Genomic DNA, 19789 nt, shown 5'->3' with positions numbered 1-19789 from the left:
AATTGTCACTGGCCTAGTTCAGTGTTACCATGTGAAAATGTGGGCTAACTATTGCCAGTTGTTCTGATCTGAAAAGAAAAAATAGAAATCTGAATTTTATGTTTATCTTCTCATTTTTATATATTTGCTCCAAAATTTTACAAACACTCAGGGAGCCACAGAGGATACATGTCCAGGCAGGATTTGGCCCACAGTACCCTTTGGCAGCCAGGAGGGGCCTCTCAGTTTGGTGAAAATGTTATAAGAGGCCTGAGATGAGTGCACCAGAGCATGGAGGCCATAGAAGGGAAGGCCTGGCTTGAGTTTCACCCTCTTCCCTCTTTTTTGTTTGGCTGACAAGGTTGTGTTCTAATTTTTCTGCTCCTCTGAAGGAAAACCTTGTGCTTCCAGATTTCCAGAATCCAGATTTCCCTCCTGGAGAAGAAGGGAATGGGGATGTTGAACTCAGCTGGGGACCTCAGGAGCTGAGTGCAACTGAACAGAGGTGGGGCAAGGCTGGTTACACCATAGGGTTTGAAACCAAGCTGCCTCTGAGAACTGAGACGCAAATGCGTCTTTGCAGGATCTGGGCGGGTGGACAAAACATGGCACAGAGCAGGGGTGCCAGGCCCAAGGATGGAGCAAGGCTTGAAAGGGTGGCTGAGAGATGTCCAGGGAGCTAAAGAACAGTTCAAGGGCTTGTCTTAGCTGTGGGTGAGGAGGGAGTTGTTAAGCCAGCCAACCTGGTCTGGATGGTTGTTGATCACTGACCCAGAGAAGTAATCTAGGCTGAATTTCATGAAGGTCTTGTATCTTCTCATCTGCATCTACACCACTTGGGCAATAACTCCGTGTTCTCCAAGAGCAGGAACATGTGTATGTGTTAGTTGCTCAATTGTGTCCGACTCTTTCAGATCCATGAACTATTGCCCACCAGGCTTCTCTGTCCATGGGATTCTCCAGGCAAGAATACTGGAGTAGGTAGCCATTCCCTTCTCCAGGGGATCTTCCCACCCCAGGGATTGAACCCAGGCAGATTCTTTAACATCTGAGCCACCAGAGAAGCTCACAGGAATGTTATTCCTTTATTTATTATATACACAGTTGATGTGATATGGCTTCAGCATTATGACTCAGACAAGACAGGGTCACTCTGCTTCCAGACTGAGGCTACAGCCTTTGGAATTCCTTGTCATATTCCCTGTCATTCCTATGATTGTTATCCTGGATGCTCTTGGATTGAGGAGGCTGATAATTCACTTTTCTCTTTATTCTCAGAACTGACTGAGAAACTGATAGAGGCCTCATATAGAGTTATCACTGGTGGAGCTGGATCAGGATGACAGTCTGGGCCTGGGGCCAAATACCTTTCCTTCCAGAATTTTAACTTCTACCCATTCTATTCCAGGCACACCTACTGAAAAGGCCTCTGGGTTGCTTATCATGTGGAGGCAGAGGAGAGTCAGAGGCCTGAGGACACACACTGGCTAAAGGGGGAAGGGGCAAGCCACATGAGGACAGTGATGTGGAACACTTTAGCCTTGTTCTCTAGAGCAGTGGTTCTCAAAGTGTTGTCCTTAGGTGACCAGCTTCAGCATTACCTAAAAGTTGTTAGAAATGCAGTTTTGTGGTCTCTGACCCATCAGAGACTCCAGGGAGTAGGGCCCAAGAGTCTGTGTTTTACCTACCCCTCCTTATGATTCTGTTGCAATTAAAGTTTGAGAATCATTGCAGTGGAGCTAGGAGCTTCAGGGGACCCAAGACACTTATCTTATGAGTAAGAGAAATCATTTTTCCTTCTTCAGAGGAGCGTAATAAAGAAGTCCAGAGAAAGAGGCCACAAGTCCTGCTTTAACAATTGGCCCTCATGGAAACAAAGACGCCATACATGGGTTTCCCCAACAGTTAATCCTGCCTTCTGTGGAGGACTGGGGCTTTCCTGGTGGCTCAGCGGTCAAGAATCTGCCTGCCAACCAAGAGACATGAGTTCGATCCCTGAATCAGAAAGATCACTTGGAGAAAGAAATCGTAACCCACTTCAGGATTCTGGCCTGGGAAAATCCATGAACAGAGGAGCCTGGGGCCTCGAAAGAGTCAGACACAACTGAGCCACTGAGCACACTCTGTGGAGGCCTGTAATCTAAGAAGCACCAGCAGATGAGAACAGGAGGGTTTTCTTCAGATGCCCCTTGACTTTCTGTAGAGATCTGAAAGCTTTAAAAACTATTTGTGTGCGTGCATGTGTGTTTAGTAGCGTCTGACTCTTTGCGACCCCGTGGACTGTAGCCCACCAGGCTCCTCTGTCCGTGAGATTTCCCAGGCAGCAATACTGGAGTGGGTTGCCATTCTCTTCTCCGGGAGATCTTTTCCACCCAGGGATCAAACTCGCGTCTCTGGCATTGGCAGGCGGATTCTGAACCACCGAGCCACCTGGGAAGCCATTTCCTTGTTTATTTATTTGGCTGTGCTGAGTCTTATTTGTGCTACGTGGGATCTTTAGTTGTGGTGTGAAACTCTTAGTTGTGGCATGTGGGATCTAGTTCCTGACCAGGGCCCCTGCATTAGAGTGAGGAGTCTTAGCCACTGGACTGCCAGGGAAATCCTCAGATGCCCTTTTATTATCTGTTAATGCTCCCTACCTTTTCTATAAAGGAAAAAAGAGTGGAAAGGGAATGATGAAGAAATATACACAAGCAGAGAGGAAAAAACACTAAAAGATATAAAAGGAAAGTAATAAATAGGTATTCTGTTGCTTCCAGCATCATTCTTTACAGTTAGATCATTTATTTTATATTTTATTAATTTAGTTTTTAGTCTGATTTATTTTTCGAGTTGTGTCCCCAACTCCAGGCCAATTGACTGTGGTATTTGGTCATCTGCACAGACTCAATGGTGCTGAGCTGTTTGCTTCCTATTTGTGTCTATTCATTTTCATGTTTTTGAAATATGTGTATCGTTCAGTGACATGATTTTTTTATGTCCTTCACATTCACCTGGCAGTTGACATTCTATAACTTGTTCTATAACCTTGAGCAGGAAATCCATTGTCACTCTTCGCAATCTTCAAATCGTCACTAACTGTTCAGTGATGACCAGAACTGCTCTCAACCATCCATAGAGTCAGCATTTCATATTCTAAGGTTGAAAACAGAGATGTGTGCATGCATGCTTAGTCACTAAATCGTGTCTGACTATTTGCAACCCTATGGACTGTGGCCCGCCAGGCTCCCTTGTTCTTGGGATTTTCCAGGCAAGAATACTGGAGTGGGTTGCCATTTTTTTCTCCAGAGGATCTTCCTGACCCAGGGATTGAACCCGCATCTCCTGAATTAGCAGGCAGATTTTGTACCCACTGTGCCACCTGGGAAGCCTGAAAAAAAGAGATACATTTCTCAAATGCTTGTACTTGGGAAAGATGTCTTTTGGCTTCATCTCACCTTTCTAGAGGCTTGGTATGAAATTATGCCTCCTTGGGTATATACAACCTCAACGATATAGAGATATCATGGTTCCCTTTATTTTCCCCACAATACAACCTCTTGTAAACACAGCCAGTCTAAAGGGGAAGCTTGTTTTCATTAAATATTTAATCTTTCTAGATACTGTTCCAGGAATGAAAATTGGTAAAAAATTCAAACTACCTCCGCTTATAAATATTTTGCTTTGGTTTCATCTGGAAATGAAATTATGGTGGTGTTAAAATAACATGAACTGAATAGTTGTTTGTTCCCAAGAACTGTGTTCAACCTGTTGCCACAACCCTGTGGGTAGGTAGATCATTCCCTTTGTTCAAATGAGACAACTGAGGCACAGAGAACTTCAGTGACTTTCCCCAAACACTCAAAACACTCCCTTCCTAAGAAGTTAAAGCAGAATCAAATCCAGATTTGTTTATATCAAAGTTATATTCTTGGCCTTCTTGTCTACTAGATGGGCCAGCTCCTGGGCGAACCCCAATATGAATTGCATTTTGGGCTTTGGTCAGAATAGCAGAGGTCTCGGTTGGTGGGACAAGTAGATAATGTTTTAGCAACATTAGTCATTTGTTAGATGATAAAATTCAGAAAGTCTTCATTTTGATTCTATCCAGATTACTGGGCCCTACTCTAAAACTTCAGAATAAGTATCTCTGGAGAGGAGATCCAGGAATCTGCATTTACTAGAAGCTCCACTGGTTGTTCCTGTGACTGCTGGTGAGAACCGTCATGTTGAATTGCTGGGTAGCACTTAATGTTTACTGCAGGGATCTCCAAGCTCCAGTAGGATTCAGACAGGCATTTCTGTTCACTATTATTGGCAGAATATTGAATATTTGAATTTTTGTTGTGTTTTTCTCTTTAAGTGGCTAACATGAATATTTGACTTTCAATATGTGGGTGTGTATATCCTACTGGAGGGAAAATTTTAGGAGAATTGTAAAGCTGTTGTTGGCCCTTATCCCCAGATATACTCTTCCATTCCCTCTGCTTCCCCCAAATGCTAACTGTTCTTCCTTGTGGACAATCCAAGGCCTAGGTGATAAGAACAAAACTGTCTAAGCTTATTTTAGTTTTCTGTTGCTCTTGTAATAGAATATCACACATTCAGTAGTTTAAACAACACAAATTTATTATCTTATAATTCTGTAGGTCAGAAGTCCAATATGGGTCTCGTTGGGCTAAACTCAAAGAGCCATCAGGAGACACTGTGTTCCTCTATGGAGGCCCCAGAGGAAGATCCTTTCCATGGCTCATTCAGAGTATTGGCAGAATTCAGTTTCTTGAGGTGGTGAGCCAGAGAGCCCCATTTTTCTACAGGATGTAAACTGAAGGCCATTCCCAGGGTCTTGAAGCCACCTGCATTCCTCGGCTGTGATCTGTTTCCTCCATTTTCAAAGCTCGTAGCTGCCCTTCTCACTCATTGAAGTTGTTCCACCTCTTCATATTTCTTCTCTCAGCCCAGCAGGGGAAAGTTCTCTGCTCTTAATGATTCAGGTGATTAGATTGGCCCTATCTACATAATCCAAGATATTCAACCCTTTCCCCAAACCCATGCATATCCTTAGTCACTTCTGCTGAGTTACATGTTGCCATGTAGGATAACAAGTTCACGGGTTCTGGGGATTAGGGTGTGGGCCTCTTTGCGTGTGTGCTCAGTCACTTCAGTCGTGTCTGACTCTTTGCCACCCTATGGACTGTAGCCCACCAGGCTCCTTTGTCCATGGGATTCTCCAGACAAGAATACTGGAGTGGGTTGCCATGCCCTCCTCCAAGGGATCTCCCCAATCCAGACTTGAACCCAGGTCTCTTATGTCTCCTGCATTGGCAGGTGGGTTCTTTACCACTAACAATGGGCCTCTTTGGGGGAGTGTTATTCTGCCTGTCACAGACATATTGTCTGCCTTTGTTTGACAAATAAGACAGTAGGAGTTGCCATTGACACCGGGGCTTCAGGCATTAATGTTGATGCACAGGAGAAAAATGTGACTGAACTGGATCGTTTTCTCAACTGAAATCATCTCAAGGTCAGATTCTAAAGCAAGTAATTTGGGAAAGGATGTTTCAGGACTTTTGTCCAATCAAGCAGAGCTGCAGTATCACTTATCTCTGTGTGTTACAAAGGAGGTAATGCCCAGAATGCCTGTTTTTCTGATCATTTACAGTCAGAAAAAAATGGTGATGATGTGACATAGGCACAGACATTCAGCCAGGATATTGGCTTTCATTTGGCCGCTGATGCCACTCACTCTCAGGCTTCCGTACTTTTGATTGTACCCTTCTGATTTCCTAGTTTGTCCTTCTAGCTCTTTGCCCATTTATCTGTGATAGTACATATTTATGGCAAATTTTGATACCTACTCATTCTAAGAAACACTTTCTAAGGTGCTGAAAAGTATATCAACTCATTTTTCCCAGTTGCTGAATTCAGATGATACAAAGAATCCATGTTATCTCCCAGTCTTTTGAAGGCTCTTTTTGAGTTCTTCTCTGGATATCTTCCTCTATAAGTTCCTGTTCAACACTGAAGAAGCCCGTCATATCTTGGACATAGTCGGTACCCCAAACTACTTATAGATTTTAAAGAAGTAAAAATTAAACAATTGCAATTGTATTATCTGTACACCCCAATTCGGCAAGATATACGTACTTATTGTTTCCTTACAATGTTGTTAACAAAGAGAACATTGCTAAGAATGTCAAGAGTAGGTGAGGAAAACTGGGATTGTTAGAGATGAAGTTTCCGATTCTCCTTTAATGAATATATTAAATCATGTTCAGTCAATACTTAGCAGTATATTGGGGGTAAGGGAATAGACTAAAAAGTGGGTCTGTTTTTGAATATTCAATGATGTACGTGTGCAAAAAAGTATACATATGGTAAATGTGTAATGATGAATTTTTACAAAACGATACTCCCATGAAATCAGCATCTATATCAGAAACCAAAATTGTTACCAGCACCCCAGAAATCCTTCTGCTTCCTTTTAGTGGTTACTACTGTCAAGGGCTATTCACTACCCTGATGCTTTAGAAGTTTGAGAAATGGACTGTTTTTAAAATAGAGAAAAATTCTTATAATTGTGGTGAAAATACTTCTTTTGAGTAATTGTTCAGTTGCCAAGTTGTGTCCAACTCTTTGCAACCCCATATACTGTAGCCTGCCAGTCTCCTCTGTCCATGGAATTCTCCAGGCAAGAATACTGGAGTGGGTTACCATTCCCTTCTCCAGAGGATCTTCCCAACCCAGGGATGAAACTCGGTCTCCTGCATTGGCAGGCAGGTTCTTTATCCCTGAGCCACCTGAAGCCCCATGTGGGTTTACAGAGATTTAAAAAAATCTCTCTTGCCCTGAATGTGCATTTAAGCACAGAACGGTAAATTCTTTTCTAAATATTCTTGCTTTATTTGATAGTTTGAGTTAAAAAGCTACTTTGAGTCAGATTATTTCTCAATATTTATTGAATATTTTAAGGGTTCAAACAACCCCTTTGCCTCAAATACCCACAAGTTTTTAAAACTGTACCAGGCACTTGACCCTGATTGATGACTTGGCACCACATCTGTTTCTACATATTTTTTACTGAGATCAAATTAGTATATTTTATATTTTCTCTGGAACTTTGGTTGAGGTTCATAGTAGTGTACTCAAAAAAAACAAAAACAAAAAAAACACCACCAAAAACTGTTGTCAGCAAAGGTGGCAGTCCCCATACCACATATTTTAGCTGTCTACCACAACACTTTCTTAGCTGAGTGTAAAGTGAAATTGCTTGTAGCAAAATGAGATGGATAAAATGTTAGAATAGTTGGATTCAGGGCTGTAGTTCTTATTCTGTATTCATTCTCTGTGTTCAAGGATGTCAAAACATTATTTCTAAATGTAAAGGATTGGAAACAACCTTGCCTAACCAATATGAGTGCTTAAATAAATCATGGTATAGTCATAATGTGGACCATTATGAAGCCATGAAGGCATGTTTCAAAAAAAAAATGCTTAACTATATGGAAAACTTCTTAATAGAATTAACTATGTACTGAAAAATGCCAACTTTGTAAAAAGAAAAAAAAAAGTGCATCCTTGCACATGTGTGTAGATGAAAGACTGGAAATTCATAACCCATTGGCTCTAGTTGTTTCTAAATAGTGTGCTTGAATGCAACTTAAATTTTTTATTTTACAAATATTTCATTTATAGATTTCTTTTCAAAAATCAGAAAATACACAGAATATTTTTCTTTTTAAAAGGATGTATTGGGCGGATAATGACTTCTCTTGAGAAGTAAAGTCTTTGGGGGAAATAAACAAATAAATGTCGCTCAGTTGTGTCCGACTTTTCGGGACCCCATGGACTGCAGCCTGCCAGGCTCCTCCGTCCATGGAATTTTCCAGGCAAGGATACTGGAATGGGTTGCCATTTCCTTCTCCAGGAGATCGTCCCAACCCAGGGATCGAACCTAGGTCTCCTGTGTTGTAGGCAGACGCTTTTACCTTCTGAGCCACCGGTTGCGGGGATGGGGCGGGGGGCGGGGGGTGGTGCTGCGGAATAAGACATGGCAAATAAATGGCCTAATCAAGAGGTGGGCAGAATTCCACACCACAGCCACAGGGTCACAAACATCTATTCATGAATAATCATCCTTGAAATAATGGAACTTACAGTGCAAGAAACTTTAATGATCACTTCATCCAATTTTCTATGTAAGAAACCCCAAAACAACATCATCTGCCCCAAATGTACTTTGAGCCTAAGTTGGAGCAGACCCAATGAAGAGACCCCCAGTGTTCCAGAGACAGCCCAGGTTGGTTGTGGAACACTTGGCTAGGATATGTTTCCTTATGTTGATGTGGAATTTGTTTCTTGGTATTTCTGCTTGATGGATCTGGTTCTACCATCTTGTGGCCATACAGAGCAAGAGAAAGCCTTTCTTCATTATAGGTACCTTTCAAATATTTAAATATATGTATGTGCATTTTTAGCTATCATTGAAGAGTAAGTTAGGTGTAATAGGCTGCACCCATTTAAAGTGGACTTTTTTCTTTCTGGATGTGCTGGATCTTCATTGCTGCAAGCAGGCTTTCTCTAGTTGCAGTGAGCAGGTGTCTACTCTCTAGGTGTTGTGTGGACTTCTCATTGCTGTGGCTTCTCTTGTTGCGGCTCGCAGGCTCTAGAGTGCACTGGTTTCAGTAGTTGTGGCATAGGGGCATATCTGCCCTGTTCTGCGGCATGTGGAATCTTCCCGGACCAGGGATTAAACCCATGTCCCCCGCACTAGGGTCCCAGATGGCGCAATGGTAAAGAATCCACTGCGAATGCAGGAGACACGAGAGGCTCAGGTTTGATCCCTGGGTTAGGAAGATCCCCTGGAGAAGGAAATGGCAACCCACTCCAGTATTCCTTCCTGGAAAATTCCATGGACAGAGGAGCCTGATGGGCTCCATGGGATTGCAGAGAGTTGGACAGGACTGAGCATGCAAGCACATACCCCACCCCCCAACCCCCTCAGTAGCATGTGGATCCCCAATCACTGGACCCCCAGGGGAGTCCTTGGCATGTTGTGACAGAGTATACACCCTTAAAATCATCAGCACAGCCACGATGCAGAACATTTTCATCACTCCTTAAAGTTTCCTCCTGTCCCTTTGCAGTCCATCCCTCCTTCATCCCCTGTTCCAGGCAACCATTGATCTAGCTTCTGTTACCATCGATTAGTTTGCATTTTCTAAAATTTCATATAATTGGAATCATACAGTAGGTACGTACTTTTTTTTTAAACTGGCTTGTAATATAACTTTTTCGTTCACTTTATGAAGCAGTTTTGTTCCATTCTTTACGTTTATGGAGCCATCATAAAAGGTGTTTCAGACTTTGTCTTCAGAGAAGTAATCATTTAGTGAAAATGTATTATAAACTTTATGAGTAAACCTTCGCTCACTTAAAAAGTAGCTGCTGCTGCTAAGTCGCATCAGTCGTGTCCAACTCTGGCTCCCCACCAGGCTCCCCTGTCCCTGGGATTCTCCAGGCAAGAACACTGGAGTGGGTTGCCATTTCCTTCTCCAAGGCATGAAAGTGAAAAGTGAAAGTGAAGTCACTCAGTTGTGCCCAACTCTTAGCGACCCCGTGGACTGCAGCCCACCAGGCTCCTTTGTCCATGGGATTTTCCAGGCAAGAGTACTGGAGAGTTGAATTACAATCCTTCAGGGCACTTTCCAGCTTTAACACTGTTTCATTCTATGTAATGTTTCTATTTACTGTTCAAAGCTAATGCTGTACCTTTGATTGAAATTAGCCCAGTGACTATTTTTTTTGAAAAACTCAGTAGGCTGTAGGGTTTTGTTGTTGTTTCAGTTTTTAAAGTTTAACACAGTTTCCTTATCATTTTATGAATGTCAATGTATACATAATTGTTAGTGATTTTTCACATGGGGAAGGAAAGCTACAGTGGCAAAGGAATATTTATAAAATTCATGTAAGACCTCGTAGGGCAGGCAGTCCCATGTCGTAGGAACTTCTTCCTTCTTCTAAAAGGTGAGTATCCTGACATGTATATGTACTTAAATAGGTATATGGTAAATATCATGGCATATTTTAAGCTGTATAGTCATAATCAAACAGATAAGATGATGACATTCACATTTTTGCCTTTTTTTTTTTTATAGTTCCAAACCACACCCAGTGCAAATTGACCTTACTGCTTGAGACCAATTGTATATTGAGATTGAAATCTATAGTAGTAGGCAGAATACTTAAGTGTGGAGTTAGTTGCTTGTTTCCTTTGGTCAGGTACTGACTTTGACAGAAGATTATTTGGAAATAGACATAGTTTAAAGTGACTGAATTTTGAATATTCTGAATTGTTCTCTTTGGATGTCCAAATCTCAGGTGATCACACCAACAGAAACAGGTATGCAAAATTTTCCTTATGTTAATAGGAAAATACAGCCTCAGATTCTAGAGCTGCTTTTTAAAAATGTGATTGTTAAATTGAGATAAACCTCCTCATGTTTGTTGTTGCTGGTTTTAGTGCATTCTTGCTTTGGGAGTCTGGGTAACTCTGCATAATCAGTGCACAGTGACCATGATGTGAGAGTCATATAATTTTTAATTCTCTTAATCTCTCTGTCTTAAAAATTATTTCTTTCTTAAGCAATACTCATTGGGTAAGAAAGGACTGTTTTGGTTTATTCAGGGTTTGATAAATTAAATTCATAATTTTTGCTTTGGCATTAATTTTCCGTTTAGAAAGATATATGCAATTTTAGGAAAATGTTAAAATGACTGAATATTCTCTTTTTGTGTCATCTAGAATGTGTATGTATTATTGCTTCAAAGCCCGATTCTTTCATTCTGATGAAACAGTGCTTGTAGTCTATAGTTTAGTCATGTAGAAGCAAAACTCCTCTTTTTTTCTTAAAGAATTCCTACAGATATATAAAACAAATATCAATAGAGGATACTGTAGGTGCTAGGGCTATGACACGGAGAAGGCAATGGCACCCCACTCCAGTACTCTTGCCGGGAAAATCCCATGGATGGAGGAGCCTAGTAGGCTGCAGTCCATGGGGTTGCAAAGAGTCAGACACGACTGAGCAACTTCACTTTCACTTTTCACTTTCATGCACTGGAGAAGGAAATGGCAATCCACTCCAGTGTTCTTGCCTGAAGAATCCCAGGGACGGCGGAGCTGGTGGGCTGCTGTCTCTGGGGTCTCACAGAGTTGGACACGAATGAAGCGACTTAGCAGCAGCAGTAGCAGGGCTATGACACAATTATATACATCCACCTGGAGTCTGAGGAAAACATCTTATTTGAAATAAATTCTTTATCATTTTTGCTTACCTATATTTTGAAGTCTTGGAGATAGGGCTTCTGCTTCATAGCCTATTTTCACTGTTTGACTGAATTTGAGAAGAGACTGTATGTACGCTTTCAGAAAGGGCTTCCTATAAACTGTGTGCAAATTCTAGAAAAACAGGTTGCCTTTCAATGAGCCTTTTTAATGGTTTCTGAAATTGGCTGAAGAATCTACGTATCTTTACCCCACATAGCCTCGGTGTCTGTAGCTGCCTTAGTTTAGCTCTTTTTCTCAGTAAAGCAGAAAATGTACAGTTCGCAGCCCTGTAACACTGAGACGCTCTTGAATGATACATGTCGAGGAAACCTAGATACTGGTATCACTGGCAATTTGCATTGATCTTATTGCCAGAGAATGAAAGACTCTTGAGTTTTCTTGAGAGAGACCCGCTTTTAAAAAGCTATAAGTGTGTTTCCTTTGTGCAGTGACCTGAGGTCTCACACTGAAGTAGAAAGTTAAGACCTGACTGTTGAGCTCTGTGAAGCAGTCAACTGTTTATTCGTAGTCATCATAGAATAGGGTGACTCTGGCTCTTACTAGAGAGACAAACACATCATGACCAATTAACTCTGGAGACTGAGTGCCATGGACAAATTCCACATAATTCTTAAAAAAACAAAAGAGGCACCAACTCTTGAAGGCTTTCTCAGGAGCCAGAATTGAATTCTCTTTCCTGTATTGTGCCCAGAGTCCAACAAAGGCTGTGCCCTCCTGCCAGTCCTTTCATAATGAACAAGCCAAGTGTTCAGTTGTGTTCTTGTGGAGGAGGGGGACGACATTCCTTTATGATTCCCAGTTTAGATCAGTTTACCACCCAAAGCATGATATTTGATTACCCTTATTATGTTACTTTGCGTAGCTACAAATGTTGCTAATGGTGTGGCCTTATCTAGCCATTTAAAAGTCCCTGTTCATGCTGCTTTACTGGTCAATGCTATAAAAGCCCCTATTGCTAAGGACCCTAGTAATAAGTAATAGGAGCCGATGAAGAGGGAGGGAGCAGTATACTTGGTTAGGCGTGCACTGCAGGCGCATGTATCTTGGACTCCTGAATATATTCCACTGACTGCCTGATGCCTGTTTTTTTCTTCTAAGTGCTGATTTTAATCTCTAATATCCAGTGTGCCTGGGCCTGAATTGCTTTGAGAATGGTGAAAGTTTGCTGGCCTTTTCTGATGACATTCTTCTTTAGCACTGAGGTTGCTATAGTCCTTCTTTTTCTTTCCTTCCAAAAGTTTCTGACTTAGTTCTCAGTCTTGCAGGATAGAAGCCATGCTGTCATTAACTAGTAGGAGCAAATGAGGAGAACTATCCTTTTATCTATTCCAGCGGAGGTGGAAAGTTGAGTGCTTTTTCCTTGGAGTAGTGGCCTTTAGGCTTTTTTCCTATTTCTTTTTTCTTTACATTTTTATTTTATATGTACTATAATTGACTTACAATGTTGGGTTAGTTTCAGGTGAACTTAAGCTTTTTTAATTGTTCTACTCCCGTCAGTTTAAAAAAACAACTTTGTTTTGTATACACAACACTTTCAAGGTATACATTTTTAACTTACTAATGTATTCAAGCGCTACTTAATGTATATGTGATATACACTAGAGCCCATGTAAAAATAAATTTGAAAGAATAAGGTGATTTTTAAAAAAAAGTTTATTGTTAATTAGAAGGATTTTATAATACCCTTAGCAGATATGATGCAAGAGGCAATATGGTTTATTTTATTTTTTAATTGGAGGAAAATTGCCTTACAATGTTGTATTGGTTTTTGTGTACAACAGTGTGAATCAGTCATAACACTGTATGTGTGTGTCTATATATATATATATATATATGTATGTATCTCCCCTCCCTCGGAAGCCTCCTTCCCCTCCGTTCACCCTCCATGGAACATGAGCCTGGGCCCCAGGCACAATGAAAATAGTACCATCTTTGACATCAGTGGATGACCTAGGCTGTATAGATTTACCTTACCTGTTTACCTGTTTTATCCTCATGTAAAATGAGAATAAAATAATATGAGGAAACATAATATTGGATTGGCCAAAAACCTTTTTCCATAAGATATTGCAGAAAAATCTGAGCGAATTTTTTGGTCAGCCCAATACTATTGTAAGTGTGTGTGTGTGTGTGTATAATCATGATAATATTTTCAGTTTTGCTTAACTCACTGGGTTGATGTGAGACTTGAAGGTCATATGTGAAAGTGCTTTATGAATTAGAAAGCGTGTAAGACTTAATTCTCTTGCATATGGGACATGTTGGTGGTTGTCTTTAGTCTTTGCTTTTAGGCCACTATGAAGAATCAGTTTCATACTTATTTTTTCTTTCACAAAGTTGAGGTCATTATTATTAGCTAAGAATAAAATCTCTAGTAAATTTGCCTGGCATGTTTATACTAACTGAATAAACAGAGTTATAGGAAAAACCTGTCACATTAAAACATGCAAAAAAAAAAACATGGAATCAACCTATTTAAGTTATTTTAAGATACTAGAATTAAGTAAAATTTTCTAAGATTGCGGAAGTTGGGTAGGGCCAGACTAACTCCGTAAGCAGAATGATTAAATTACCCTGGGGCAGGTCCAGCATACCTTCCTGGGCCCAGCCTTATATGGAACAGTGGAGACATGGACCTTGACACTTGTTTGATTATATGACTCTAGTGCTCACCAGCTGAGTGGTATTGGGCAAGTTTCTTAACCTTAGAGAACTTGAGTTTCTTTATCAGTAAAAATAGATGTAACCACTACTTTGGGAGGTAGGTTTAAGGCTTAGAGATAATTTATATCAAGTGCCTGGCAGTAGATTCTCTTAGTGTGTGCATAGTATCAACTGTAAAAAAAAAAAATTACACTGTTCCATGTTTGTGCATCCCTGTGTCCACGCAGATCTGCTGTTATAACCCCCATTCATCATTTAGCCTTTCATTCCAGATGTATTTTATTTAAACTTAGAGGATGAGATGGTTGGAGGGCATCACCAAGTCAGTGGACATGGGTTTGGGTAGACTCTGGCAGTTGGTGATGGACAGGGAGGCCTGGTGTGCTGTGGTTCATGGGGTCACAAAGAGTTGGACACAACTGAGCAACTGAACTGAAGAAAAAAATCCTGACACTCTTAAGCATTTCCTCTTATTTCCAAATTTAAATGTTAGCTTAGGGAAGTTGCTATATAATTTAGTCTGAAAAGAAGCTTTCTACTATATTTTCTTAAGACCAAATAAAAAGGATGATTAAGTAAGATGCTCTATGGAAAGCAGGACCACTGTATACATATTGTTGTAGGATGTTTCCTAATGTAATATTATTCTTTTCAAATTTTCTTTAATATTTTAAATTATAAAATAAAGCATGCAGAAGAATAGAATAATATAATATACACTCATTTTCTCTACCCTGATTTAAGAAATGTCAGCAATTTGTATGTATCAGCTCTTTATTTTCTTTAAGAAATAAAACACTAATGATATGATTGAAGGCCCTCTCCCATTTAATCCCTTTCCTCATCTGAAATTGGCATGTGTTAGTTATTCTTTCTGTCCATCTTACTATTTTTCCATGAACACTTTTCATTAATAATATAAAGTACTTGAAACTGTTTACAAATATCTGCTATACAGCTTTCTCATTTAACATATATGTCCATGATTTTTTTTCATATTAATACAGATAACTACTTCATTTTAACTTGTTGTGGAGTATTTCACTAAATGAATATTCTAACATTATCTAGTCTTCTGATGATAGACATTCAGGTTGTTTCCAGTTTTTTGATACTATAAATAATGGTGTGCTTTTACCTATACTTTGACTTATTTATACAAGAGTTCCTCTGGGATGAATTGCTAGAAGTAGGATTGTGGGTCATAGAATATGCATAGCTTCACCTCTTTTAGATATACTACTTTGGAGAGCACTATGGCGGCAGAATGACCGATCTCTTATGCTCTCTCCAGTTTGTGTCTCCGTCAGTTTTATTTTTGGCAGCCTGATGGGTTGAGGATTTTAGGTCATTGTTTTCATTTGCCTTTTCTGTTTTATGTAGCTATTAAAAGAATGTTTAGAATCTATGCCATCATTCCATTAAATAATCATACATGTACCTTGGTTCAGTTTAGTTCAGTCGCTCAGTCATGTCCGACTCTTTGCGACCCCGTGAATTGCAGCACGCCAGGCCTCCCTGTCTATCACCAACTCTCGGAGTTCACTCAGACTCACGTCCATCGGGTCGGTGATGCCATCCAGCCATCTCATCCTCTGTCGTCCCCTTCTCCTCCTGCCCCCAATCCCTCCCAGCATCAGAGTCTTTTCCAATGAGTCAACTCTTCGCATGAGGTGGCCAAAGTACTGGAGTCTCAGCTTTAGCATCATTCCTTCCAAAGAAATCCCAGGGCTTATCTCCTTCAGAATGGACTGGTTGGATCTCCTTGCAGTCCAAGGGACTCTCAAGAGTCTTCTCCAATACCACAGTTCAAAAGCATCAATTCTTCGGCGCTCAGCTTTCTTCACAGTCCAACTCTCACATCCATACATGACCACAGGAAAAACCATAGCCTTGACTAGACGGGCCTTAGTCAGCAAAGTAATGTCTCTGCTTTTGAATATACTATCTAGGTTGGTCATAACTTTTCTTCCAAGGAGTCTTTTAATTTCATGGCTGCAATCACCATCTGAAGTTATTTTGGAGCCCCCAAAAATAGTCTGACAGTGTTTCCACTGTTTCCCCATCTATTTCCCATGAAGTGATGGGACTAGATGCCATGATCTTCGTTTTCTGAATGTTGAGCTTTAAGCCAACTTTTTCACTCTCCTCTTTCACTTTCATCAAGAGGCTTTTTAGTTCCTCTTCACTTTCTGCCATAAGGATGGTGTCATCTACATATCTGAGGTTATTGATATTTCTCCCGGCAATCTTGATTCCAGCTTGTGTTTCTTCCAGTCCAGCGTTTCTCATGATGTACTCTGCATAGAAGTTAAATAAACAGGGTGACAGTATACAGCCTAGGTATGTATATATAAATGAGTATTTGTAAATTTAAATAGTCCAAAAGGGTATTGGATAGAATATTCAGAAGCATCTTATCTCAGTAGTAATAGTGGGGAACTATTAGCCCTTAGAGCATGATTTTTCAGCCTCAGCACCATGGAAATTTTGCACTGGATAACTCTTTGTTACAAAGGGATCTTCTGTGCATGGTATGGTATTTAGCAGCATCTCTGGTCTCAACACCCTATGGTGGTCTCAACACTAGATGTCTATAACACCTCTTCACTCATGTGAGTCAGACATTGCCAGATGTCCTCTGGGGAGCATAATCATTTCCTGCTGAGGAACCACAGCCCAAGACTAAACTCTGCTTTGTCCTGCCTATCAGAGCTTAAACATAAGACCCCCAAAGGATCAAACCCTTCCCAAGGATTTTTCTGCATTTGAGAACAAAGATCAAGAGTGGTTATAGGGCTTTTTTTTTTTTTTTTCAGAAATAGAAAAAAAAGTTATATGAGATCTCAGTGGGTACTAAGTAGCCAAAACAGCCTTGAAAAAGGAAGACAAGGTTGTAAGACTCACATTTCCCAATTTCAAAACTTACTACAAAACAATAATAATCAAAATTGTACTATACTGGAATATAGACCAATGGGCCAGAATAGAGAGCCCAGGAATTCACCCTTGTGTATCTGGCCAAATGATTTTTGATAAGGGTCCCAAGACTACACAACGAGGAGAAGACAGTCTCTTTAATAACTGGTGTTAGGAAAACTGGATATCTACATGCAGAAAAAATGAAGTTGAACTCTCCTAATACAATATACAGAAATTAAAGTGCATCAAAGACCTAAAAGTAATACCTAAAATTGCAAAGCTCCTCAAAAAATACATAGAGGAAAAGCTTCAGGACATTATATTTGGTGATGATTTGTTGAATATGACAACAAAAACAAAAGTAGACAGGTGGGACTACATCAAACTTTAAAACTTCTGTGTCTCAAAGGAAATAGTCATCAGAAGAGGCAACTATGGAATGGAAAAAAATATTTGCAAATAATATAGCTGACATAAGTTTAATATCAGTTCCCTATAAAACATATAGGGAACTTCTGATTTGGTTCCAGACCATCATGAGAAGGCAAATACTGCAATAAAGTAAGTCATATGAATTTTTTCATTTCTCAGTGCTTGTAAAAGCTACATTTATACTATACTATAGTTTATTAAGTGTGCATAGCATTATGCCCCAATGTATATAATTAATTTTAAAAATCCTCTATTGCTAAAAATTACTAATCATCTGATGATGAAGGGTTGCCACAAACCTTCAATCTGTAAAAAAAAAAAAATGCAATATCTGTGAAGTGCAATAAAGCAAAGCACAATAAAATGAAGTATGCCTATAACCCTATTAAAAATGAACAGAGGACTTGCATTAGCAATTCTCCAAAGAATATATCCATGTGGCCAATAAGCATATACAGAGATATTCAATATTACTATTCATAAGAGAAATGTAAATTAAACCCACAAAATCACCTCACACTCATTAGAATGGCTAATATCAAAGGAACAAGTGTGATTATGGGTGTGGTGAAATTGAAACCTTTGTGCACTGCTGGTGGGAATGAGAAATGATGGAGCTATAATGGAAAACAGTATGCTTCCTCAAAAAATAAAAAATAGAATTATCATATGAATCCAGTAAACCCATTTCTGAGTGTATATTGAGAATAATTTAAGGCAATACCTCAAAGAGATATCGCAGGGCTTCCCTGATAGCTCAGTTGATAAAGAATCCGCGTGCAATGCAGGAGACCCCAGTTGGATTCCTGCGTCAGGAAGATCCGTTGAAGAAGGGTTAGGCTGCTCACTCCAGTATTCTTGGGCTTTCCTTGTGGCTCAGCTGGTAAAGAATCAACCTGCAATGCGGGAGACCTGGGTTCAATCCCTAGGTTGGGAAGATCCCCTGGAAAAAGGAAAGACTACCCACTCCAGTATTCTGGCCTGGAGAATTTCATGGACTGTATAGCCCATGGGGTTGCAAACAGTCGGACAGAAGAGTCGCAAAAAGCGACTTTCACTTTCACTTTCATGTTCATTGCAACATTATTTACACTAGCCAAAAGATGGAAGCAACCCAAATGTCCATCAAGAAGTGAATGGATAAAGACTATGTGATATATATACAGTGAAATAATATGCACCTTAAAAAAAGTTCTGTCACATGCTGCAACATGGGTGAACCTCAAGGACATTATGCCAAGTGGAATAACAAAAGGACAAATACTATATGACTCCATTCATATGAAGTATTTAAATTAATCAAAGCCATAAAAACAGGAAGTAGAAAGATAGTTGCCAAGGGCCTGGGCGAGGGGAGTGCTAGTATTTTATGGGTATAGATTTTCACTTTTTCAAGATGAAAAAATTTAAAGATCAGTTGTATGACAATCTGAATATGCTTAGTTTACTGAACTGTAAACTTAAAAGTGGTTAAAATGGAAGTTTTAATGTTCAGTCTTTTTAATCACAGTACAAAGTTAAGAATAATTATAGGGATGCAAGAATATCAGTTACTCAAAAAAGTAAATTTTACAGTGTCTCATCCAATCAAAATTTACCAGGCATACAAAGAAGCAGGAAAATAATGACCCATTAATAAGAGAAGAAATCTATCAAACAAAACTGACCTGGAAACTGAGACAGGTATTATGATTACCAGACAATGACAATAAAAGGATTGTTAGATTCCATATGGAGACATGGAAAATATTTTAATAGACCCATATTGAACTTCTAGACAGAAAATTATAACATCTGAGATGAACAATACAGTAGATTGGTTTAAGGGCAGATTAGACAATGTACAGGGAGGCCTGGCGTGCTGCGATTCATGGGGTTGCAAAGAGTCAGATACGACTGAGTGACTGAACTGAACTGAGACAATGTAGAAGAAAAGAATAGTGACTTCGAAGCCAGGGCCTTAGAAACTATCCAGAATAAAATAGAGAAAAGAATTACAAAAAAATTAAAATATCAGTGATTTGTGGGACAAGTTCCAGTCACCTAATATACATGCATTTAGAGTCCCTGAAAGACGAGGGAGAACAGGAAAAATATTTGAAAATCATGGTTAAAAAATTTCCAGATTTGATGAAAAGTGTAATCCTACAGATCCAAGAAGCTCAATTAACCCCAGCAAAAGATGTGTAAGGAAGATTACATCAAAGCACAAAATTGTTCAAAAGCAGTGATAACGATCTTAAAAGATACCAAAGAACAAAGGCATATTACGTATAGAGGAAGAAAGATAAAGATGATACAAATTTCTTGTTGAAAACAAAAGTATACAAGACAGTGGAGGATCATCATTAAAGTATTGGAAGAAAAACCTTTGACCTATAATTTTTTTTTTGGTCACACAAAACTGTATGTGGGATCCTAGTTCTCCAGCAAGGGACTGAACCCACAACCCCTGCATTGAGA

The 19789-nt window shown here is 39.8% G+C and overlaps 1 protein-coding gene across 6 annotated transcripts in view; it reads left to right on the top strand.

The window, feature by feature from the left end:
• Positions 1 to 19789, top strand: part of PLS1 (plastin 1) — a 126633-nt gene that overhangs the window by 23051 nt on the left and 83793 nt on the right. For 3 of the 6 annotated variants that reach the window (XM_042236005.1, XM_042236017.1, XM_060405639.1), the window contains exon 1: positions 10196 to 10360. The exons of 1 other annotated variant lie outside the window; for it this stretch is intronic. The gene's annotated coding sequence lies outside the window, so the exon portion shown is untranslated. Of the gene's footprint in view, positions 1 to 1454; positions 1933 to 2385; positions 4173 to 10195; positions 10361 to 19789 lie in introns of those variants that run through there. 2 more of the 6 variants (XM_060405640.1, XM_012102085.4) reach the window with 2 other exon arrangements.

This window comes from Ovis aries, chromosome 1 (assembly GCF_016772045.2).
Source record: "Ovis aries strain OAR_USU_Benz2616 breed Rambouillet chromosome 1, ARS-UI_Ramb_v3.0, whole genome shotgun sequence".
Taxonomy (NCBI): domain Eukaryota; kingdom Metazoa; phylum Chordata; class Mammalia; order Artiodactyla; family Bovidae; genus Ovis; species Ovis aries.
This window is presented reverse-complemented; position numbering and strand designations above follow the sequence as displayed.